Below are 26,607 nucleotides of genomic sequence, written 5' to 3'. Positions count from 1 at the left end.
ATTTTCAAAAGAATACATGCTCATTTTAGGTAACTAGAATGCACGAAATAGAAAATGTGAGTCATTCATCATCCTACAATCGAATTAGACCCACAGCTGCCGTTTGGTATATGTGCTTCTGATCAGAGACAGATCAATAGTTGGAGAAGCCTCAACATCACTCCATTTATCTTGGTGGAGATAATGCAGTTTTTATAGTTCCTTAACTCTAGAGCTGTGCTTCTCAAGGTGTCATCCCTGAACCAGCAGCATTGGTATCATTTGGGACTTGTTAGAAATGCAAATTCTCAGGCCCCACCTCAGATCTTCTGGGAATCAGAAATTCTAGGGGTGAGCCTAGCAATCTGTGATCAAATAAGCTCTCTAGGTGATTCTAATGCACACCAAAGGCTGAGAATTACGGCTGTGTGATGAATCTGACCCTCTGAACCAGCACCCCCTCCTGACCCCTACCTCATCTGCTAGGAGGCATTGGTAGAAGAGAGCCTCAATTTAGCTCAGTTGAGTTTAAGCTTAATTCAAGCCCACAATGTATACAGTCTTTTTAGATTTAACTTCATCTTCTTGGGACAATTGCTCAGGTTTTCAGATCCTTTCCCTGCCTGCCTCACTCATCTCTTCTCAAAATGACATTTGGGAATTCAGGGGATGAACCTTACGTGTCCACATGGCTAGATGGACCCCTGCCTTGTGCTGGTGCCTCCAGGGTTGCTGCCTGCTGTTGCTGAGACACAGCTAGCCTGGTCTCATCTTTAGACATTCTGCTGGCATTTTCCCAGGCATCTGTGGACTGCTGGCATGGGTCCTATTCTCTCCCTCAGCTTGTTCAGGAACCAGGGGCCTCCCCATGCTACCCAGGTCTTCTCCTAGCTCCCATGGGTACTGTAGACCCTGGGTTTCTGCCATGTCTTCCACTTGCCCTGACCCAGTTGGTCCACGTAGGCTGCCCCTTGTCCAGGTCTTAGCTCAGGGTCCCTGCCCATGATGCTCATGCCAATCAGCTGTGACTTTCTGCCTTCTTAGCCAAGCTGGGGTCAAGTCAGGCATCATAGGGTGCTTTGTATAGCAGTTCTTTCCCTGAGCCCCAAGGGGAGAGTAGGGTCAAGTCCTGTCTACCTCAGTGGTCCCCTGAGCTCTTGGGACACAGTTTCTTCTCCCCAAACATCTTCCCCACTCTTTCTCCACTTATCTTCCCTCCAATCTCTTAAGCAAAACTGCTGATGTATTGACTGGTCCGTTGTCACCAGTTCCCAGCTTTCAGGCCTATCTCAGGGGTAAAATCCTATTGTGAATGTCAAAAACGAAACAGCAATTCTTTCTCTTGGCATCTGCAATAATGCCTTGCCCTGAGGCAGATGGATGTAGGATGGTAAAATAGGAAAACACAACAATGTTTCCAAATCTTCCCCTCTTTTCATAATCAAATATATACACAATTTTTATATCATTTGGATTCTACTGCACGTACTTTTAGATAGGTCTTTTTTTGTCACTCATCCATATGCCATGAGCACTGTTTCCATGTCATTAAATACTTTTCTACAACATGACTTTTAATGGCTCTGAGGAATTCAATTAAATGTGTGGTGGGAAGGAAAATAAATTGCTATTTTAAAACCTTTTGGCAGTTTGTCTTGGTTTCTCCAGGGTGTGGTGGCAAACTTCATTTTAGGGAGACTTTCCATTGTTGTTGTTACTGGGATAAAAGAAACACTTCTATGGGCCTTTTTAATATGCAAAGGCAGGGACCAATGCCTGCATTAGGGCCATAGTGTGAGACAGAAAGGGAGATAGTAGACAAGGTGCAGTGACTCACACCTGTAATCCCAGCACTTTGGGAGGCTGAGGTGGGTGGATCCCTTGAGGTCAGGAGTTTGAGACAAGCCTGGCCAACATAGTGAAACCCTGTCTCTACTAAAAATACAAAAATTAGCCAGGCATGGTGGCACATGCCTATAATCCCAGCTACTGGGGAGGCTGAGGCAGGATAATTGCCTGAACTCAGGAGGCGGAGGTTGCAGTGAGCCAAGATTGTGCCATGGCACTCCAGCCTGGGTGAAGAAGTGAGACTCCATCTCACACACACAAAAAATAAAATAAAGTATATGGCAGTGAGTTGTTCTGGCGGTTGCAGAGTTTTGGCTTCTTGTGGGGGCTGTGAGTCAGGGATTACAGGCCTAGGACCCAGGCACCTGAGAAGAATTTAGATACATGTAAGAGTGGATTCTACCACGGGGAGGTGGGCCAGGACAAACAGGTGAGATGACCAGCAAGAAGTGTGTGAGTAGGTAGCCAGGCAGACATGAACAGGGCAGGAGCGGCCCCCTCCCCCACAGGAATGCTAAGCAACCATTAGGTGATGGTTAGGTGGGTGTTAAATTGTCGCGCTAAAATAACAATTGGTTGCAGCTGGTGCCAAGGAAAGGCGCGCTCCCAGTAGATAGAAAACACCTGAAGCTGGTGATCAGCCGCTTCCCAGTAAGATCTTAGGAGCTGGGCGAGAGGGCCCAGGCATGCACACTAAAAGGCAAAATGGCAGCGTTTAACTGCTGTGTGACCTTCCTATAGAACGCCCAACTGGCGAGGGGAAAATGCCTCAAGTGAGCATGTGCACAACTTCCGTAAACACACTGTGCGTGCGGCCCCTCCCAGGCACTGGCAGGCTACTGCGCATGTGCACAGCCTGCCCCAAGGAAAAATCAAGGGAGGAGAGACGCAAAATCTCGGAAGCGTGGAAGCTGTAAAACTCCAAGTCAGTGGTCAAACAGGGCACTTGAATCTCTCAGGTCACCTGCTTGGCCCTCTTCCAAGTGTACTTTACTTCCATTCATTCCTGCTGTATAACTATTTTAATAAACTTTCACTCCTGCTCTAAAACTTGCTGCAGCCTCTCACTCAGCTTTATGCCCCTCGGATGAATTATTTCCGCTGAAGAGGCAAGAATTGAGTTGCTGCAGACACGTACGATTTTGCCACTGTTAACAGAAGCAACTTAAAGTATGAGAGATGGATTTAGGAATACTGAGGTGTGACTTGGAGATTGAAGTTTTAATTACACATCTAAGTGATGCCTTGAGAAATTAATGAAGGGGACTGTTTCCATGTTGCTAGTAATCCAGAGAGAGGAGAGGATAAAAATGTGGCCAAAAGACATGAGAAGCCAAAAGCGACATGAACACCAGAGGTGACAGCTATTACCTGTGAATTTTAAAAAATCCCTGTGTCATAAGAATGGGTAGTTCAGTTATTTTATTTGAATATTATGCATTTGGGGAATTACAGAAGGCTGGAAAACCTGGGATACTTTAACAATAAGTATATTTTAATTCATTTAACTGTCACTTATTTGAGGTATTTTTTCCCATTTTCCACTATTATTTAGAACACTGATATCAACAGCTTTACAGATTAAAGTTTTGAGAGTATTATTGATTGCTTCCTTGGGGCAAATTTCTAGAAGGGGAATTGCATGGGTAGTGGCTATGCCCATCTTAAACACTTGTGATATAGAACAATTTGAAGTCTTTGAACTCCCTGGGAAGAATAGTCATTTGTAGGGTCTCACTCTACTAGAACTGCTACTTTGCACGTAGTCCCTGAACCAGATGGAGAATTTCAGTGTTTGTTGGCATGATCACCCATATGGGTGGGGACACACTGAGCAGGTCACATCTCTCTCTCAGACTTTCCTAGTTTCAAAACCAAGAATGATTCAATATCAACCTTGTCAGTTTGATTTCACAGAAATTACATTTAGAAAATGCACACGGCTTTTATATACTAAAAAAGTCTGTAGATATTAATAATATTGAATTCTCTGCCCTTTCTTTTTTCAGGGTGAGAGAAACTTGAAGACTTCAGTGCTTTTTTGTATCTATGACTCCAGAAAGGAAAGAAAAATAAACCATGTAGAACCTGCTTGCTGTCCTGTCCTCTGCCAGCCGTTGGCCTCGGTAATTGGATTCAGGGATATTTATGACCTACTTTTTGAATCACTGCAGCCCAGACGGTGCAATTTCTTATGTTCTCTTGCTGAGAAACCAACGTACAAGCAGAGATTGTGTATTTTTCTGTAAAGGTAGAGGTAGGCACTTCTGGAAATTCTGAAAACCTTTCCAAGTTTACAGTACAAACTACCAGAATGATAAGAAGGGGTTTTGTTAACAGGACTGTTTTGCTAGGATTCTGCATAGGGTTGGAGCTTTGGGGAGGGTTCTTCTTGTCCCCATTGGTGTTGATTCTGTCTCTGATACTCACTGGTAGCAATCAGCTCTCACCTGGCATAAAGCACTGGCTCCATCTCTTTTCTAGGAATGGATTTTTTTTCCCCATTAAGAATAGAGTCATCTCAGTATGAACAGCTGATACAAGGGGGAAAAGAAGCATTTCCAGCAGTGCTTGTTTACAAGTCCTTTGTGACCAAATTGATGCAAAGTGGGCCACAAACGTATTTGTTGACACCTGGAATGTCCAAACTCCAGAAATAGATTAAGAGTTCCTCATGAAAAAATATATAAAGCAAAGAGATAGAAGAAATTGATCACACCCATAAAGATACGGACAAGGAAGAGAAAACAACCAAATGTTTGCTGTGTCTTTCTATTAATAGCTACCCAACTCTGTCCTGGAGCCTTTTTAAAGAGCTTATCTCATTGAAGCCGAGGCTGGGGCTAGCGAGAGGCCAATGAGGTGAGTCATGCTTGTGCAGGGGTGGATTCTGTCTTTATTTAGAATTCTGAAATTTTGTTCCTCATGGATTTTTTGCATTGATTTTGGCTTTTTTTTTTTTTTTAAAAAAAAACTTCCTCTATTGGGTTGAATAGTATCTCTCCAAAATTCATGTCCTCCCCAAACCGGAATGCGAGCTTATTTGGAAATAAAGTCTTTGCAGATGTAATTGGTTATGATGAAGACATTCTGGATTAGAGTGGAATCTAAATGCAAAGACTGCTGTCCTTATTAGGAGGCTGTGTGAACACACAGAGATCCAAGGGGAAGGTGGTCAGTGTGAAGACAGAGGCAGCAACTGGAGTGATGCAGCTACAAGCCAAGGAACACCAAGGACAGCCAGCAGCCAGAAGAGCTAGGAAAGGCAAGGAAGGGTTCTTTCTTGGGCCTTCAGAGGGAGGATGGTCCTGCCAACACCTCAATCTCTGATGCATAGCCCCTAAAACTGTGGCAGAATAAATATCTGTTGTTTTAAGCTGCTGAGCTTGTGATAGAATAGTCCTCTCTTATCCAAGGTTTTGCTTTCTGAGGGTTCAGTTCTGCAGTCAACTTGGAAAATTCCAGGAATAAACACTTCAAAAGTTTTAAATTGCACACCATTCTGAGTAGCATGATGAAATCTTGTGATGTCCTGCCCTGGACATGGATCATTCCTTTGTCATTGACATTGTCCACTCCTGATATCCAACCATGGACATCATCATGGCTTGAGGATCCAGGATCAACTGAGGCAGATGATCCCCCCTTCTGACATCATCAGAAAGTCAGGAGTGGCCCAACGCTACATCACAATGCCTGGATCATTCATCTCCCTTCACATCATGTAGGCATTGCATCATCTCACATCATCACAAGGAGATGGGTGAGTGCAGTACAGTAAGATATTGAGAGAGAGAGACCATAGTCACATAGCTTTTGTTACAGTATATTGTTATAATTGTTCTATTTGAATACTAGTTATTGTTGTTAATCTCTTACTGTGCCTAATTTATAAACTAAACTTGATCATAGTTATGTATGTACAGGATAAAACCATGTCTTTGGGTTCACTACTATGTCTGTGGTTTCAGGCACCTGCTGGGGGTTTTGAAATGCATTCCCCATGGATAAGGGGGACTACTGTACTTCATTACAGTAGCCCTAAAATACTAATACAATTGTATGACAATTCTCTTGGTTACTGAGTATTTTGGTGCCTCCTTAACTTTTGCAGCTGAATGCCTCACTCTCCTCACCCTAATGCTAGTCCTGCCCTGTAATTTCTCCCTTGTAACCACCCAGTGAGGGACACACAGAGGAAAATTGTCTCTAGGCTCTTTGATATGACACACATGATATATGAATGGTGTACAAAATTTAGAAAATATGTAATAGGCTGGGAAAAATTTTAAAAATTAAAAAGACTGTGTGAATCAGAGGACTAGCAGGCCTGAGAGTTAACCTAAAGGAATAATCCTAAACATGAAGGGAAATTCTGTCCCACAAAAGCATTAACTGTGGAGTTAGAATAGTAAAATCTCAAAGCAACTGAAAGTCACACCACAGAGGAAGGTTAAGTAAATGATGACATGTCTTCTCAATGGGCTATTATGAATGAAGTTTATAAAAATATGTTATAACTTGTAAAATGTTTTAGCTGTAGAGCTAATTAAAATTAATTAGAAAAGTGTTTATACAGTATGACTATAACCATGTTAAAAAAGACAATATCTGCAAAAATAACAATATCTGGCCTCACCAGAAATCGGAAAAACAATAGTGTCTGTTGGTGATAGTGACATGGGAGAATTATTTATGCCTAAATTCCTATCTATTAATTATTTTTTATGAGCACACATAATTGTTTTCTATTGCTCTGTAGTAAATTACCACAACTTAGCCCCTTAAAACAATGTGTATTTATTATCTTGCAGTTTTGTGGGGCAGACATCTGGGCATGGTCCAACTGGGTTCTCTGTGTGGGGTCTCACAAGTCTGAAATCAACGTGTTGGCCAAGCTGTGTTCTCATGTGGAGCTCATGGTCCTCTTCCCATTCTCTTTGAGTTGCTGATAAAATTTAGTTCTTTATGGTTGTAGGACTGAGGTCCATCCCTGTGTTCTTGCTGTTTGCCAACTGAGGCTGACACTCAACTCCTGGAAGCTGCCCTCAGGGTCTGGCCTTGTGGACCCCTCATAGTATGGTGACTTCCTTCTCCAAAGCCAGTAGGAGACTCTCTCTCTAGTCAGCTATGACAGAGTCTTATATAAAATAACCCCATCAAGGGAGTAACTATCCTAGCCACGCTCCAGGGGAGGGGATTCTACAAGACATATATAATGGGGTGGGAATGTGGGAGCTATCTTAGAATTCAGCTACTAGAATAAAGAAAGGAAATACGTTGCTTCTAGAATAAAGAAAGAAACTGGGGCCTCAGAGCCACAGGGTCAAGCCTGTCATTGTAGCACTGTTCTGGGCTGGGTGACTGACTGGCTCGCCTGGGGTGAGTCCCATGGAGAGAAGGATGCTCTAGGGAAATGCTGCTGCTGTCTCTCCAAACCAGCTCAGTCTGAAGGTATTTTTCCTTCCTCCCTGCACAGGCATCCATGTGCTGTATGTGTGAGACAGAATCCACATGTTCACTCCACTCCCACTGGGGATTATAAGCATTCCTTGAAGGAATAGAAAGAAAACTAACATTGACAGATATTTTGGTATTTGGCAGGCCCTAGAGTGAATGCCTGATATAGTCTGCATGTTCTGTCCCCTCCAGATCTCATGCTAAAATGTGATTCCTGATGTTAAATGTGGGGCCAGTGGAATGTGTTTGGGTCATGGGCCATGATTGGAAGCTTCCTGAGGCCTCACCAGCAGCAGATGCCAGCACCATGCTTCCTGTAAAGCCTGCAGAACTGTGAGCCAATTAAATCTCTTTTCTTGGTCAGGCACAGTGGCTCACACCTGTAATCCCAGCACTTTGGGAGGCCAAGAGAGATGGATCACTTGAGCCCAAGAGTTTGAGACCAGCCTGGGCAACATGGCAAAACCCTTTATATACACATATATATATACACACACACACATATATATACACACACACACATATATACACACACACACACATATACACACACACACACATATATACACATACATACACACACACACACACAACAAAAATTAGCCAGTTATGGTGGTGCACACCTGTAGTCCCAGCTAACTCAGAAGGCTGAGATGGGAGAATCACTTGAGCCCGGGAGGCAGAGGCTGCAGTGAGCCGAGATTGCGCCACTGCATTCTACTCTGGACAACAGAGCTAGACCCTGTCTCAAAAAGCAAACAAACAACACTCTTTTCTTTATAAATTACCCAGCCTCAGGTATTTCTTTATAGCAACACAAGAGTAGACGAACATGGTGTCTTCTGTAAGTTGTCATTGTTTAAAAATTTATTTTTATTTTTATTTTTTTGGGACAGAGTCTCACTCTGTTGCCCAGACTGGAGTGAAGTGGCACAATCTTGGCTCAGATTGCAACCTCTGCCTCCCAGGTTGAAGAGATTCTCCCACCTTAGCCTCCTGAGTAACTGGGATTACAGGTGTGCACCATCATGCCCGGCTAATTTTTTAATTTTTAATAGAGACAAGGTTTTGCCATGTTGGCCAGGCTGGTCTTGAACTCCTGGCCTCAAGCAATCCGCCTGTCTTGGCCTCCCAAAGTGCTAGGATTACAGGTGTGAGCCACCACGCCTGGCTGTAGTTGTCATTTTTAGTCCTCATAATAGCGTTAAGAGAGGAAAAGGAAGACTCAGAAAAGTTAAGAAGCTCTCCTTGGGTTGCACAACCACTTAGTTTCAACAGCAAGCATTTGAGCCTGGAGCTTTCGACTCTATGAACAATATTCCTTTCATTATTTCAACAGTCATTCATTTCACAGAGTTGTTGAATTCCTCTGTGCAGGCACCGTGAGAAATGCCAGCACCATGACAGTGAAGGGGCAGGTTCTGGCCTCTCCTTTGGTGGAGCCACAAGTTCTGTAAGGAGAACAGACATTCAGCAAATGGTGCACAAATGTTAAAATCGTGGTAAGGGCCTCTGGGGCAGTGGTGCTGTGGGAGTTGGAAGATTGGACTTGACCCAGTCTGAAGTAAGATCTGAATGGCTTCTGGGGAGTATGAAGGGCGATAGACTATGAGTTGACCGTGCAAAGATAGTGAGGCAAAGGGCATGCCAGGGAGAGAGCAGGTGCAGGGCCTGGCTGGAGGAGGCACTGCAGCACAACACAGGCGCTTGCAGAAGGCCCAGGGGGCCCGAGTCAAGGGCACAGGGGAGAGGACATGTATACGGGGCCTTGGTGGCTGTGCAAAGGGCTTTGGACTTTCTCCTAAGAGCCGTGGGAAGACTCCTATGCTACGCAGAGGCTGAAATAGGCAGGTAAGACGGTGTTTTCTGTGCTGAATGTTTCTATTCATGTATTTAACACAATTGATCGCGACCAAGCCTATGTGAATCACCTGGAGAGTTAAAAAAGCTAAAACCAATATCCTGCCCTAGACCAATTAATTAAGAACGTGGTGGGATGCCGTTGGAATCAGCATTGATTTAACACTTCTCAGATGATTCTCATGCACTGCCAATTTTGAGAATTACTGACTTCATTGTCATTAAAGTTCTGCCTGGGGCCCCTCTGTGTCGGGGACTAACACAGCATTAGGAAACACGGACCTTGCCCTCAAGGAGCTTGACTTTCTTGAGCATGTTCAAGCTTCCTCTGTTCATTGGCTCCTTTGGTCATTAATTCACACCTGCTGGGCTCCCAGCCCACGTCCTGCCTGATCCCTGGGGACAGTGCCTCTACCTGAGGCACTCACAGGCACTGTTCCTTCCAAGCCTGTGTTCAGTAATAAATGACAATCAATCAGAGGTAGAGAAGGACGAGGCCAGCATGCAGAATGACAGGGATACACAGAAACACTAACTCAGCCCAGCTTCAGGGACAGGGCATGGCCATGTCCAGATCTGTAGCAATCACAGAGTGACAGAGAGCAGGAGCTGTCAGCTCAGAAGGTCAGCGACCAAAGATATCACTAAGGGGCTCAGGGAGGAGGTTCTTTCTCCACCCCTTTGCTATGGACAGAGGTCTAGTGAGCTTTCTTTCCCCAGAGCCTGTCAACAGTCCAAATAGCCTAAAGGTCCAGCAGAGAGAGCTACCAGGACCCACTCATTTCCCACTGGTGCTGGGTCTTCCTTCTTCTTCTTCTTCTTTTTTTTTTCTGAGATTGAGTCTTGTTCTTGTTGCCCAGGCTGGAGTACAGTGGCGTGATCTCGGCTCCTTGCCTCCCAGGTTCAAGCAATTCTCCCACCTCAGCCTCCCGAGTAGCTGGGAGAACAGGTGCCCGCCACTACACCTAGCTAATTGTATTTTTAGTAGAGACAGGGTTTCACCACGTTAGCCAGGCTGGTCTCGAACTCCTGACCTCAGATGATCCACCCACCTCCGCCTCCCAAAGTGCCGGGATTACAGGCATGAGCCACCCAGCCCAGCCCTGGGCCTTCCTTCTTGTCTCACCTCCAGCCCACCTGCCTTGCTCTGACATGGAGGGGCAGAACATGGCAATCTGTGTGTGGCAAAACGCAATACAACAAAAACAGCCATAAAAGACACTCTTGGGACATTTAGGGAAAACTGAATATGGACTGGATATTAGAGAGTGTTGTGGATTGCTTGTGATTTTCTTAGATGTGGTGTATTATGGTTCTGTGAGAGATTGACTTTTATTCATAGGAGATATATGCAGGAAAATTTAGACGTGATGCATCATGGGGTCTTCAACTTAATTTCAAATGGTTTGGCAAAAAATATTTTTATAAACGTATGCAAATGTAGATGTAGACAGAGAGACAGAGAGGGGAAGGCACATATGGGAAAATATTAACAACTGTTGAAATCGAAAGCACACAAGTGTTCAGTTTACTATTTTAATGTCTTCTGTGTGTTTAAATATTTTCATAATAAAATATTGAGAGGGACATTACACTTTAAAATGAAAAAAAAAAATCAGTCATATCTGAGTGCAAATACTGGCTCTACCTCTTCCTGGCAGAGTGGACTCGAACGCCTTACTTTACGCTTCTGGGCTTTTGTTTCTTCATCTCACCATCAGGGACAGCGACACCTGCTCAGAGGGCAGTTAGGATTGTTGGAGATGACAAATGTAAAGCACTCAGCACGGGATGAGCCCAAGCCAGGTGCTACACAGGGCCCAACCTGGCCAGAGAGATTCAGACATATCCAGAGAGTGGCACCCTATGGCACCCTTCTCTGAAGGATCCATTGGTCACTGAGACTACAATGATATCTCCTTGGTATCATTCACCTTCAGGGTTCGGACGTATTCAGATGTGAAAGATGGGTGGAAGGGAAAGGGGTCTGAAAAATGCAATGATGAAGGGCTGGGTGGCGGCCCCCACAGCAGGCAGAATCTGTAAGATGCCCATTCCCTACCCCCAGTATCTCATCCTAACCCCTGGAGCCTGTGAATACGATGAGACTGCACTCCTGTGATTATATTATATGGCAACATTGACCTTAACGAGTATCCAGATGGGCCTGATCTAATCACACGAACCTTAAAGCCAGAGCTTTCTCCAGTTGCTGGTGGAAGAGGAAGGCAGAGAAAGTGGAAGCATGAGGGGAATTCGACCCGCTGTTGTCTGCTTGAGCATGGAGGTGCCCCATGAGGGCAAGGCTGTTGGCATTGAGGACCTGACAGCAGCCCCTGCCGACAGCCATCAAGGAAACAGGGACCTCAGTCCCACACTCCCAAGGAACTAAGTCCTGCCACCCACTCGAGTGAGTGCAAGTAGATCCTTCCTCAGAGCCTCCAGACAAGAGCCAATCCGGTGGATACTGTGACTTCAGTGAGTGAGACTCAGCGGAGAACCCACTTGAGCCCACCCGCACCTCTGAGCCACAGGACTGTGAGCCGATTGACGCTGTGAGACTGTGGTGCCAAACAGAACCCCATGTGACACCTAGCATGGGCCAGCCCTGTGCTATTTGCTCAGGATAACAGCCGCTAAGTTTGTGGTAATCTGGTATGTAGTAATAGTGAAGTTATTATCCCCCTTGAGAGATAATTAATCCTAAACGAAGAAGGATCTGGCTGCATTTGCAACAGAGGAGAGGGCAGTGGTGTTGAACTTGCTGCCTGAACCAGCCACTGGATTTAAGAATTAACTTATTAAATTCTGTGACGTTTTGGGAGTCTCAGCAACCTTCCCCCAACAGTTGAGTGTGTTTATTCTCATGCCATCAGGGGTTGCTCTGCTGTCATCAGCCGGGGAGAAAGAACCAGTAGGATGTGGACCTCAGGGGCAAAGCAGCCTTGAAAGCAGTGATGGACGGTAGCACCCTCAGCACAGCTCTAGCTCAGCCACTTCCATAGCAATGATGTCAAGGGCGGGCTGAGGAGTCTCAGGGCAGAGATGACAACAGAGTCACCAACTGTCCAATAACAGCTATGCCACCCAATGATGACTTAGACTGGTTGGAGGGCATTGAAAACACCTCTTGGAGGATCCCTCAATTCTCCTGGTGGGAGGGCAGTCTTTTGTAATGGACCAGAATAACTGATAATGTGACCAGGGGACAATTATTAATATTAGTGTGACTTTACTTGAACCCCGGGTTGGTGAGGACTGAACATATCCAGGTTATAGAAATGTCCAATTCTATTTGTTCATTTAACAAGTGCTTATGGTATCAGACATGTGCTGGGTGACAACAGGAAAATATACAGGCTCTGCCTTGATGGGTTCACCGTATAGATGGGGAAAGAGAAGACAGGCATGAGTGGGTGCCCCAGAAGGAAACAGTGCAAAGCAGGGGTCATGCTTCCCCAGAGCTTTTGTCTGCTCTTGCTTCTTTCTAGGTTATTTGCCAGGAATCTCTCCACGAGGCAAGAGATGAAAGGTGGGGAGTGTTTCTTTGCCTTGTCCCCTCCCTCCTGCTCCCCAGTAGGTACAGTCCTCCTTGTGTCCCACCAACAGCACCTCTCTCTGCGGAGGCTATGAGACAAGTCAAGCCCATGATGATGCCACCCAGAGCCAGGAGGCCCACCCTGGTTTCAGAGAGAGCACTGTCAAAATAAAACTAGAAATACACATTTCCTTTGGGAATGGTGGGGTAAGATAGGCGATCAGGGCTCAAGAGCCACTGGATATCCACGGATGGGGATGTGATGAATCTCTGCTGATTTGGAGAACTTAGTTGGGAAGGGAGGGCATGAAGGGAGGAATGGGCTGGTGGTCCCATGAGCCTGGGACTTGCTGGTGATACCGTGTTGGAAGAAGAACCTCAAAGGAAACAGGGATAGGCAGTGACTCTGCTACAATTTTCCCAGCTGGAGAAAACTCAGCCCTCTGTGAACCAGCTTAAACATAAAACCATTTGCCTTAGTGATGCAGGTTAAAAATAGTGGTAATTGCCAGCTCCCCTGCGTGTGGCCAATTATTACCATTATTATAATTGGACTAGAAATTAACCCATTGTGTATGGAACCCACACGTATCCAAACTTGTTTCAGGCCAGCTGGTTTGTGAAACTCAAGCGTTAGCATGGTTGGTGTGTTCCTGGAGGAACTCAGGCAGGGGTTGGGACCAGGGGAACAGGGCCAGATGCGGCCCTTTCTTTCTTCTGCTGCAGGAGTTGTGAAACCCAAAGCAATGAGAAGTTGTGCCACGAGGCTGACTGGCTTTGCCCTTCCCGGTAAAGTGGCCTCCAGACTGACCATCCACACCTGTTTGCCTGCTCTCAGAGGGGCAGGGGCCTGTGGCTGTGAGGGTGCAGCCTATGTGTTCAGCAGGGTTTGAAGACCCCAGATGATGCAGAGGTCTGAGGGCATTAGTGAATCCCAAACTGATCTAAATTTCGAGGCTCACATAGGAGGTTTCCCCACGTTGGAAAAACAGATGTATGGGAAGAAATTGCCCTGCACAATGTGGTAAAGGGGACAGAGGGGTTAGTGTTTTGCAATGCTGGGGCAAGAATGGAGTAGGATGAGATAAGCAAGGTGCCTGGGATGCAAAATGTAAGGAGACACTGAAGCTCAGCTTTCCGCAAGGGCAGGGCCAGCAGTGGCAGGAAACTGAATGCGAGCCCCTCCTTACATTTTGTGCCCTAGCCGAAGTCTTGCCCTAGGGATGCCTGCCTCTGGTCCTCGTTGAGAGAAGAGATGCCTGTGATGGGGAAGGCCCTAGAAGGGAACTTGGGAGGATAGAAGCTCTTGGAGCAGCCTTCATTTCTCTCTCTTCCTTAGTAACAGATGCCCAAATTAATGTAGAAGGGGTGAGCATGAACTCAGTTTAATAAAAGTACCTAAAGGATGATTTCCCAGGCACTCACGCAGCCTTGTGTGGCCACGTGTGAAAGAGAAGCAGAGTGTAGACTGTTGGGCAGGGAAGGCTGCTTAGAAGGAGCTGACTAATCTGAGAGAAGCCTCCTTGTTTTGCCATTTTGACTTTTCTCCTCCTTCCAGCCTAGAATTTGGAAGCTTGAAGGGCATCTTGGACCATTAGGTGACCTTGAAAACAGAAGCCGCATACTGGGAAGACAGAATAGAAAGATAGAAGCCAGACACAGCAGAGCTGTTAATGATGCTGTCATTGACTTCATAACGGCATATAACAGAGGTCTTTATAGATAAAGAATTGTAACTCGAGATAAATTAGCCAGCTCAGCTCTTTCTCCTAAGACAGGGCAGAATGGGAACTAAGACCCAGGACTCTCTGATTCCAAAGCATGCTCTCAGCTACGACCTAGTACTGCTGTACAGGAGCCTCTTGGGACACAGCTGAAAGTCAGCTCCTTTTCTGACTCTGCTGAAAGGGGTTTTATCAAGACCCCCCTGAGCAGCTTGTGCTCCCCGAACCTGAAGCCTGATCAATGACTCTACAGTCCCCTTGCCTCTGTGGGCTGAGCCTGAGAAGATGAGGCTGCCTCATGGAGCCTTCAAGCTGTCAGTTTCCAGCTCACCACCTGCACAGTGCTGATCCTGCCTGCCCAGCTGGGAGGGAAACACCTGCTAGGTTTTTTTTTTCCCTAATGTCCACATGCTCAACTAGATTAGGTTCCCATGAAATATGTATGCTTTCTCCTAAGGCCTTGGAAAGTCTGCATCTGTTCAGATCAGCTGGCCTGATTGGCAAGCCAGGCTGAGGAGAGCCTCTCTCTTATTCCACTGCTTTGCCCTTTATCAAGGGGGAAGGGAGAGGAATGCTGGCTGCAGCATCTTTGTGTTTCGAGGGCAGCTCAGGACTAGAAAGGCTGTCCAAGGACAGGTTCTGAAGGTGGCAGCATGGAAACTGGATTATTCTCAAGAAAACTCTTCAGCCAGGAAATAGGGCTTATCTCACACAATTTGAGGCCCCCAGTCATATCCCACATCCCCTAAACTTCCTGCTGCTTCTCTGCTTGCAGTCTCAGGACACTGGTGACTCATTGGTTTTGTTTTGAAGACTTCTGAGATTTTCAGCTTCTGAAATTCGGTTCTGGTTTGGGTTTAAAGTTTGAATTGTACTCATCAAAGGGTTCAGGCTTTCCTGACCAAGTGGGAGGCTGATGGGGGAAGAGGACACGTAAGGGACCTTCCGCGGGGGCTGCTTATATAGAAAATAAAGGGCTGGGGTGGGGAGAGAGCTTGTGTTAAGAGAAAGTTGAAGTGCATCAGTTTGGTTCAAAGAGTGGGGAAGAGTGGGGAAGGGGATAAAGGTGAGGTGAGGCGTGGTGCGTGCCCTCTGTCAGGGAAGGCAGCCACAGTAAAGGGTGTGGTGCAAACAATGCAAACTATGTGCCCGCACTCTTACTGGGACCTCAGGCTGCACCACCTCAGTCCCCTGGTTCCAGGGGTTGTGTTTGACTGTGCAGTGATGGGTGATGGTGCTGGGCCTCTGGGCACCTGCAGTGCAGGCTGCAGTGGGCACCAGCAACCATGTCAGTGCTCAGTGACACCTGCTCCAGTGGGGTTCAGCTGGGTACAAGCAGTGCAGCCACCACCTCTGCCACTGGCCCTGTGTGACGTTGAATTTCATGTGTCAACTTGACTGGGCCACAGGGTACCCAGATAGTTAGTCAAACATGATTCTGGGTGCGTCTGTGAGAGTGTTTTTGGGTGAGATGAACATTTGAATCAGCAGACTGGGTAAAGCAGATTGCTCTCCCTAATCTGGGTGGGCCTTGTACAACCAGTTCAAGGCCCGAATACAACAAAAGGCTTATCTTCCCCCAAGTAAGAGAGAAGTTTTTTTGCCTGACTGCCTTTGAACTTGGACATCAGCTCTTCCTGGTTCTAAAGAATATTCCAGTCTTTGGACATAGGCTATGTAGATTTTATATTTGTCAACCACTGTAATCTTGTGAGTCAATTCCTTATAATTAATCTCTTTTATATATGTACTCATGTATCACATATGTGCATCTGTGTATGTATATCTTCCAGTGTTTCTCTGGAGAACCCCTCATCAATTCACACTTTCAAGAGGCATCACCATAGTGAGGCAGGACATCAGCGGGACTTATTTTCACGACCCCGTTCATCAAAATAGGATGTAGCAAAGAAGCAGGCCCAAACCATCTAGGGCTAGAAATTATAATATACTTGCATAAGACACTCCCACCAGCACCATGACAGTTTACAAATGCCATGGCAATGCCTGAAAGTTACCTTATATGGTTCCAAGAACTCCCGGCCCCATTTCCAGAAAGTTCATGAATAAACCTCCCCTTATTTAGCATATAATTAAGAGTGGGTATAAATATAGCCAGCCCACAATCCACGAGTACCACTCTGCCTAAGGGACAACTCTGCTCTGTCTATGGAGCAGCCTTTTTGCTGCACACTGTTGTCCTAGTCAACTTGCTTTCCTTCGCTGTCAGCTTGCTCTTGATTCTTTCCTAAGTGAAGCCAAGAACCCCACAAGCTGAGCCCCAATTTTAGGTTTGCTCCATCAATGGTACCATAGTGACCAAATTAAAGGGGAAATTGCAACTATTACAGGGTAACCAAAAGGGATGTTTGAATAACACATTTGGAACTTTCCAGAAATATCTGACAGAAATCTTTAGGGGGAGTGGCTTATTTCCTTACAGTCAGTGAGAACATAGGCAAAGATCCTTCTTTGAGGGACTGCGATTGGCTGGATAACGACTCCCAAGGATGTCCATATCCTAATGCCCAGAACCTGTGACTATGTTATCCTGCATGGCGAAGAGAACTTTGCAGATATGCTGAGCTTAAAGATCTTGAGTTGAGGAGATTGTCCTGGATGGTCTGGGTGGGCCTAATGTAGCCACAGGGTCCTTGTAGGAGAGAGGCAGGAGGATCAGAAGGAGAGGGTGTGAGATGTGATGATGGGAGCAGAGGCTGCAGTGAGGCACTTGGAAGATGAAAGAAGGGGCTGTGAAAAGAAACTACCATCAGAGTGAACAGGCAACCTACAGAATGGGAGAAAATTTTTGCAATCTACTCATCTGACAAAGGGCTAATATCCAGAACCTACAAAGAACTCAAACAAATTTACAAGAAAAAAACAAACAACCCCATCAAAAAGTGGGCAAAGGATATGAACAGACATTTCTCAAAAGAAGACATTCATACAGCCAACAGACACATGAAAAAATGCTCATCATCACTGGCCATCAGAGAAATGCAAATCAAAACCACAATGAGATACCATCTCACACCAGTTAGAATGGCGATCATTCAAAAGTCAGGAAACAACAGGTGCTGGAGAGGATGTGGAGAAATAGGAACACTTTTACACTGTTGGTGGGATTGTAAACTAGTTCAACCATTATGGAAAACAGTATGGTGATTCCTCAAGGATCTAGAACTAGATGTACCATATGACCCAGCCATCCCATTACTGGGTATATACCCAAAGGATTATAAATTATGCTGCTATAAAGACACATGCACACGTATGTTTATTGCAGCACTATTCACAATAGCAAAGACTTGGAATCAACCCAAATGTCCATCAGTGACAGATTGGATTAAGAAAATGTGGCACATATACACCATGGAATACTATGCAGCCATAAAAAAGGATGAGTTTGTGTCCTTTGTAGGGACATGGATGCAGCTGGAAACCATCATTCTTAGCAAACTATCACAAGAACAGAAAACCAAACACCGCATGTTCTCACTCATAGGTGGGAACTGAACAATGAGATCACTTGGACTCGGGAAGGGGAACATCACACACCGGGGCCTATCATGGGGAGGGGGGAGGGGGGAGGGATTGCATTGGGAGTTATACCTGATGTAAATGACGAGTTGATGGGTGCAGCACACCAACATGGCACAAGTATACATATGTAACAAACCTGCATGTTGTGCACATGTACCCTACAACTTAAAGTATAATAATAATAAAAAAAAAGAAAACAAAAAAACAATAGGGCTTCACTGATTGAATCACAAAAAAAAAAAAAAAAAAAAAAGAAGAGGCTGTGAGCCAAGGAGAGCAGTTGCTCTCAGAAGCTAGAAAAGGCATGGGAGGCTAACAGAAGCCCTCTGTGGGAAACATATTACCTTCCTCTGGAAAGAGCAGGGCGTCAAGACATTAGCCTGAGCAGCAAAGGAGTCTCTCTATATACCCTGGTGGGAGACACTGAGGAAGGTCCCCTGCCACCCCTCCCTGCCAGTTGCACTGACTGATGCCCTGATGATGTGGAACTACTGAATTGACCTTGGAACTACTTTTTCCCAAATTACACTTTAAAAAATGTTCTTCTGGGTGAAGTCACCATTTTGGAGGGTTTTCTGATGTGGCAGCCAAATGCATCCTAATGGACCAAAATCTCGGCTGGGTTTCCTCTGACCACCTCAAAATGTCATATGTAAGGACCAGGGGGCCGGGTAGGTTTTGGAGACACTTAAGATTTCACAATTATTTCGCCTGCATGTAAGGCAGACCCATCCCATGGATAGTAGGAAATGGTGTAGGGACCCCTCTCTCTGTGCTAGAATTTGGTTTGGTGTGAGCATGCTACTAGACAGGGAGGTTTGCTTACCTGATCCAGATGCTTCGATGTACGGTAAAGACCCGAGAGAGTTTTCACTATGAAGAAACAGTGGGAGAGAGTTCTGCTAAGCAAATAGACAGTAATTAGGAGTGTAATTATTGCCAGAGAGGGAGGCAAAGGGCTGTCTCCTTGCTCACCACCCATCTTGTAGTTTTTCTAAGTTTGGTTTGGTTTCCCAAATCATCTGAATTGCACATTCTGTCTTTGTGTTTTCTTGAACTATTTTTAGGTCCTTTGATTCAGCTTTGTTGGCAGCTGCTCTTCCCCCAAGTACTTGAAGAACTTCCAGTTCCACAGTTGGATGAGGCAAAGACTCGGTGGCTGGGAAGCTGCCCTCTTCCCCCTGCAGCATCCCTCATTTACAGGGATGTTGAGCCTTAGGCTCAACAGGGCGCCTGCTGGTCTGCAGTTGGCATTCTCCATGCGCCCTCCAACAGAGGCTTTCCCACATGATGTCAGAGGCCAGGTTGCCTTCTGTGAATGCAACACTCACCAACATTTTGAGGTGGCCCTTTTAGACTTCTCGTCTTTCCTTCAGAAAACATGTGATATTTCTTCTAAGGTTCTCTCTGTAGGCGTGGGCAAGGGCAAGCCGTCTGATGGACTCCACGGAAAACACATGGCTTATAAACTCAGCTGAGCTTTCAACACTACTTTAGGATCTTTTACCCATTCCTGGGGTATTCCTTCTCTGAATTCTCACATTGGCTGTTGACTGCTTGGGCTCAAATCACAGCTTTGCCACTCACCACCTATGTCACTGTAATCGCACTATGCCTCAGTTTTCTCTTCTGTGGAGTGGGTGTGATAATGATAGCATTGATCTCCTCGTGGTAGTGTGGGGTTTCAATGAGTATGTATGCACAGTGCCTGACAAAAAACACACACCCTAGGGGTATTAGCTGCTGTGTGTTCCAAACCGTGGTGGCATTTCTCAAATTCCCACCCTTAACCCAGACCCTGCGTCCTCAGGCCACAATGTTGACATCTTCTTTATTGAGAAAATGGAGATCTCTGGTAGAGATGATCCCACTTCTCTTTAACTTCACACATGTGTGTTTCAGGAATTCTTAGCCCCTTCTTTCCTGTCTCAGAGGACAAACAGCCCCTCCAGCTTGCCAGTGCTTCCACTTGAGGGCATGTACCCTGCTCTTCTCGTTTCTTAAGTCTTATCTCCAGGGTGTCCCTGTCCTGTGTGGCTCCTTCTCTTCACAGTCGTACTTCATTATTGCAAAGGAAGTGCTGACTAGAACACATTCCTGGCAGAAAAAAAGCACAAATACAGTCATGAGTATGTATGACAGTGGACTCGTAAGATGAGAGTATCGTATTTGTACCGTACCTTTTCTATGTTTTGATATGTTTAGATACATAAATACCGTTGTGACACAATTGCCTACAATAATCAGTGCAATAACCTGCTACACGGATCTAGATCTGTAGCCTAGGAGCGATAGGATACCATATAGCCTAGGTGTGTACCAGGCTATGCCACCTAGGTTTGTGTGAGTACACTCTACGATGTTCACACAATGAAATTGTCTAACGATGCATTTCTCAGAACGGAATGCATGCTCATAGTTAAGCAACATGTGACTGTAAATGACAATTAGAAATCACTCGGAATCCCAATCTCTCCAATTGGCCCCCTCTCCAATCTCCTCTTTCCGCCCATACAAAATGATCCTTCTATTTGTCAATTTCACCACACCATTCCTCTGCTTCAAAACCTCCCATGAGTTCCCCTTTCTACAGAATGAAGCTGATCTTCCTTAGCCTGGCAATGGGGCTCTCTGTGCCCTCACACTGAGTGTCTTCCCATCCTTCTTCCCTTCCAGGAGGCCTTTCTGAGCCCTCACACTGGGGCTCTAGCAATGGGGCTCTCTGTGCCCTCACACTGAGTGTCTTCCCATCCTTCTTCCCTTCCAGGAGGCCTTTCTGACTTCCAACTTTTGCTTCTGCTCTTTTCCCTACCTGGCAAATTCTACTTGAAATACAAGCTCCAGATTAAATGTTGTCTGTCTGGCAAACCTCCTTCCAACTATCTGCAGCCAGCAGCAATGATTGCTTCCTGTGTGCTCTGTGGCATTGTGCAAATCTCTAATAAGGCACTTATCACATCCTAACACCTGTGTAGCATCGTATTTACATGATTCTGTAGATTCATGGAATTTGGTGGTTGTTGGGTGGTTTCCTTTCACACAGCACTCCTTGGAATAGTTGAAATAAGGGCGCGAGTCCTCCCCCAGTGTTTGAATAGGCATTTAACTTACTTACATTTGGAACTGGCATCTCGTAAACAGCCCTCAATCCTAACTTGCAACTGAAACAGGGCAGTTTTGGGGGCTTATCTTGGGTGATCCTCTGTTAGGGGCCCCTTTTCTGGTCTTTCCAGGAGGATCCAGTGACAATCTGAATCACTCGGAGGTAGGGGAATTAAGAGGGAGAAGGAGAATAAGGATGTATTAAAACGCAGATGACTGGGTCCCCACCAGAGCTATGGATACCCGGGAGGTCTGGGGTGGGGGCCAGACCCAAGATTGTGCATTTCTGGTAAGACCCCAGGAGATGCTGCAGCTGCTGGTCTGGGGAACACACTTTGAGAACCCCAGCCCTCAGAAAATGGTCAAGCTTGGGCCCGGCTTTCTGGAACTGCTGTTCTTTTATATTTTCTCTCCATCTCTATGGCAATAGCCATGGTTTTTCCTTTGTTCATTAACATCATGACTGCTGAGTCTCATTCCTTTTAAACCTGTTTGTTCCTCCTTTCTGGTCCTCTTCTGTAACTTGCCTGGTTTGAGCACCCAAAGGACAAGGACTATGCCAATGTGGCTTGTCATCCTTAGTGTCAACAATGACTGACAGTCACTAGGAGCTTGAATACTGCAAGAATAATGGAGCTGGATATCTGGTTTTAGCCCTGCTGTTGAACAGGTTCTTTTAGCAGTGAGTTAAATAATCTCTGCTCAATTTTCATTGTGGGCAAGTGAAAGAAATGGTGCTTGCTAGCAGATATGGGTTAGCAAATTGAGTACAAAAAGTCTTTTAGGAGGAAGGTTAATTCATAACCAGTCTTCACAGACTGGAGGCAGTGGCTGAGAGAACACACACAGTGGATGTGGTGGGACAGCTGGAGCACGGGGGTCCTGCAGAGCCGATTCTAGGGTGGGAGACGTCCAAGTTTTTCTTTTTTATTTTGATTGAAGAATTTTTAATTGATACATAATCTGTGAATACTTTCATACTTGCATATTGTGTTTTGTACAATATATTGGATTTGTACGAAGCATATTGTATTTGTATATTTATATGTTGAGGTGCATGTGATATTTTGGTACATGCATAGAATGTGTGGGGATCAAACTGGGGTGTTTAGGATATCCATTCAGAGGTGGTCCAGGTTTTGTTCTGTAACATTCTTCACAGGAATACAGCTATTGCAGCATCTGTGAAAAAAATCCCCCGCAGAGAATCCCTGTTTGGGGAAAATAATAAGAAAATGTGAGTCCTGTGTAGCTGCTCTGGCCTAGCATGTCGCAGGATACTAATATAAAGGCTGGCTCTAAAAAAAGTAGTAATGTCTATTTTTTCGTATTAAAAATTATTTCACAATTTAGAATTTCTGAGAATATGAAATGTACCCTGAAGGACATAAGTTACCTGTAATCTTAACACCCAGAAAATATCAACATTTGCATATTGAAGGATTTCCTTCTCTTTAGTGTCTTTTCTCTTTATGAAGTAATATTTTGTGGTGTTTTGAGCTTTTATACATTCTGTGTTATCATGTTGTTAAAAATTCACCTTTTATTATGAATGTTTTTCTGTCATTTACCAGACTTCAAACACATGATTTTTTAATTCTTATTTTCTCATTACAAAAGTAATAATTATTGTAACTAAATCAAAGGACTCAGAAATATTTCCTGTACTCCAATTTCACTCCCCAGAAAAAATCGCTGCTAACAGCTTGAGACGTTTTTGTTGTTGTTTCTGGGCATAGTCAGTAATTCAAATTTTAGAGCAAATAAACAAATGGGCTTATATGCCACTTGCTCTTAAAAAAGATTTAGCATTTTGTGGGCACTTCTTGTTTTTACTAAAAATAGCGAAAGCACGATTCTTCATAGCTACTAAATATTCTACGAGTGAACATTCCCATCGTCGGGCAGTTTTAGTATTCTAAAGAATGCTAAAATGGACATTCGAATGTATACTTCTTTATCCGTGAGAAGTTGGAGTATTTTTAATGGCTCTTAGATGCTTAGCAAATTGGCATTAAAAATTCAGCTTCCAAATTGAGCTCTTGCCTTTGGTCTCACCTTGCCTCCTGCCTTTGCCTGTCTCTCAGTCAGTCTCTCAAGCTGCTTTGGGTTTGGGTGCAGTTTGCAGTGAGGATCACTGAGCCCCAGGATCCCCTAGTCATGCCTCAGTGGTAGCATTTTCCAAGAAGAAGGAGAAGTTTTGAGGAACTTAGAGTTGCAGAAATGGACTGGGGGTAGAGGGGGTTCCCATCATTCCCCACTGTGAACACCCAGGGTTGGGGGTCGCTGGGGTGTGGGGAGTAGGGGAAGTAGGGGTAGGAGGAAAGGAGAGGAAGGTGAGCCTTTCTTTGCTGAAGGGGAGCTTCCATCTCCATCTCTGCTCCTGAGTCACAGTAGAACAAATAGCTTTGGGACACAAAAATGTGAAGTTAGTATGGTTAAAGGTGGGGGAGAAACAGTGTTATTTGCCCTCCTGGAAAGGTCAGGTCAACTGCAAAGAGAAAGCAATAGAAACAAGAGATTGCAGGATTAAGGCTTCTAGAATGGGAGCTCACAGAGTGTCTTGTATGAGAGCTGATATGTGATGTGCCATTTCACGCCATGGGAAAATGTGCTTCTTGGTGAAAGGCTGGAGAGGGTTCGTGATTCACTGAGAATGAGCAGGAAATCACATCCTTCCAAAATATACAGAGATAGGGAAGAATCTTGGGTTCTTAAGAAACACAACCGATAGTGTGATTATTCCAGGCCAGGGATGCAATACAAGGATCTCGGCAGCCATTTTGCATTTCCTCAAGCATTTCTTGCTCTGGGATAATCCCTATATAAACTCTACTCTGAGATGTGCAATGGAGAAAAGGTTCAGTTTAGAAGGAAGAGAAACCATGAAGGCACAAAGGCCCAGAGCTAGAAATTTACAATGTCAACTGCCCAGGATGGGATGGGATGGGAGCTCTTCCAAGGCTCACGGAACATGTGCCTGGTGGTCACAAGTCTCCAACACTTTGGGATATGTATCAGTCAGGACTCAGAGAAGAAGAACTACTGGAACACACATACACACACACACACACACACACACACACCCTGCAACCAATTATATATGTATATTATATATAATATGATATATTATTATATTATATATTTATATTTACAGAGTTTCTACTGTTGGTAAGGTCAAATCCCTGCAACCAATTTATATAAATATGTGTTTATATAATTTAATATTATTATACTATGTATTTATGGAGTGAGACAGTTCCTACAATTTTTGGTAGGGCTGAATCCCTACAACACATTGTATTTATATGAAGTAGAACAGAGTAAGAACAGGCCGGAAAGAACAAGCTGGAGCCCACAGGATGAGCCGAGCCCTCAGTCAGTCCCCATTGTCTCTGGCCGGGGTGGGTGGGGGACATGGACATCCCACAGAAGCTGAGGCTCCTTATCAAGTGTGAAACACACCTGGGCAGGAGTTGCAGTGGCTGAAGAAGCATCTAGAGAAGGCAGAGCAGTCGCAGGCCTGACCACTCCCTCACACCTATGAGTGAGCTGGCAGATATGTGTGAGCTACAAAACACCTGCTGGCCGGGTGTGGAGGCTCACGGGTGTAATCTCAGCACTTCGTGAGGCCGTGGTAGGAGGATCACTTGAGGCCAGGAGTTTGAGACCAGCCTGGGCAACATAGCAAGACCTCGTCTCTACAAAACTTAAAATTAGCCAGGTGTGGGGGTGTGCACTCATAGTCCCAGCTACTGGGAGGTTGAGGCAGCAGGATTGCTTGAGCCAAGGAGGTTGAGGCTGTAGTGAACTGTGATGGCACCTCTGCACTCCAGCCTGGGTGATGGAGTGAGACCCTCTCTCAAAAACAAACCAACCCCCACCACCCCCCACAAAACACCTGCTGCTTCCCTATGCTCACGATATTTCCACAAGAATCTCTCTTGTGGTCCACCTTAACCAGAAACATACAGGAAAGGAAATTCTAGGAACTGTAGTTCAGCCTAACCAAGCTGATATATTATAAAGCTGCTATAGTCCTCTTCTTGATCACTTGTCACTCATACATATCTCCTGAAACCAGACTTCATCTCCAAATAAAGTCATGATACAACCATCTGATGTACAAACAGAAACACCCTAAATCTTTCTCCAAAAGAAGATATAGAGTCCTTTTTGGTCTTTGGGTAGTGTTCATTCTTCTTCTGGGAGGTTCATGCCCCAGCTTTTATATCCTACCTTATATATTGAAATATACGGTTAACATCCATTAGCATATTTTTGTATATGATGATAAGAAGAAGAGGGAAAGAAACAAATATTTAGCTAATACATATATAAACATTCATATCTAAACAAGGAATAAATATTCATGGCTACTACAGTCCTCTATGCCACTGGTCACAGGGTCGTAGCTGGTATTTGTAACTACTTTCTTTTACTATCCATTCCACTTTCCTTCCCTTCACCAAACACCTCAGCTGGTCATGGCTCCTTGCCCAGTGGGTGACCAAGACTTTCATTGCTGAAGGGTATGGGCATTGCTAGTCTTGCCTCAACTAGGTTGTTGAATTTAATCCCAGGATGTATTATTAACATACGTCCATACCAAACATACATCCCCCTATGCCCTTTGTGTGGTAGCAACTCAATTTTGCCATGATAGGCAGGAGTGGTTCCCTCAGTGTATTCAGCAACCCCCTTTGCAGTCTTTTGATTCACAAGCACAAGGATCCCAAAGTGGCCAGACGGAAGTCTCCAATTCCAGTTCAATGAAATCACTATTGTGCTATTAGTAGAATTTCTCCCTTCAGAATAAAGACCACTAGTCCAGTAGAACCTAAGTTGAGGGGACAGGAAGCACAATGTTGTCAGTGGATCACTAGGTGAGTAGTGAGGGGAGCCCCTCCCATTCTCAGCACTTGATTTGCAAACCTGCGCTTACTGGCTACAGGAGAAGTAGCACCAAATATCAGATACTGATTGACTGCATTTGCTGCTTCCTAGAAGATGTTGACCCACTCCTTCAATGTTCTGCCACCTACCTAGTCCTGTAATAGAGTCTTTACAAGGCCATTTCATCATCCTGCCAAGCTGACTGCTTCAGGTTTATGGGGAGCATCATATGCTCAGTGAATTTCATGAGTTCCAGATATATGGGCTGATTGTTGTATTTCATTTTCTGTGAAGTGAGTTCCTTGGTCATATCATATACAAGGCTGTTTGGGATAACTGGAAGGTAGGTAAGGCACTATGTGGGTCTATAGATAGTAGTCTTGGCAGAAGCCTTGCAGGCAGAAAAGGCAAATCCATAAACAGAGTGAGTGGCTAAGAACAAATTATTCTGTCTTCCATAATGGAAGCAATCCAAGGTGATCACCCTGCCACAGTCCTCCTGAGGAATGGGGCTATATCAAGTGCTCAGTGTTGGTCTTTCTGTTGGCAGATTCAACAGTCAGTGTGGCTGAAACCAGACTGGCCTTGGTGAATAGCAGTCCATGTTCCAGAGCCACAGGGCTGCTTTATTCATGAGCCCATTGGCCAATGACA

General features: G+C 45.1%; 1 pseudogene; it reads left to right on the top strand.

The window, feature by feature from the left end:
- The first annotated feature begins 4,781 nt into the window (after positions 1 to 4,781).
- The window catches only part of LOC103216968 (S-formylglutathione hydrolase pseudogene), a 132,729-nt pseudogene continuing 110,903 nt past the window's right edge, over positions 4,782 to 26,607 (top strand).

The sequence above is a fragment of the Chlorocebus sabaeus genome, chromosome 10, assembly GCF_047675955.1.
Source record: "Chlorocebus sabaeus isolate Y175 chromosome 10, mChlSab1.0.hap1, whole genome shotgun sequence".
In the NCBI taxonomy this organism is placed as follows: domain Eukaryota; kingdom Metazoa; phylum Chordata; class Mammalia; order Primates; family Cercopithecidae; genus Chlorocebus; species Chlorocebus sabaeus.
The sequence above is the reverse complement of the archived record's forward strand: the minus strand, read 5'-3'. Positions and strand labels throughout refer to the sequence as shown.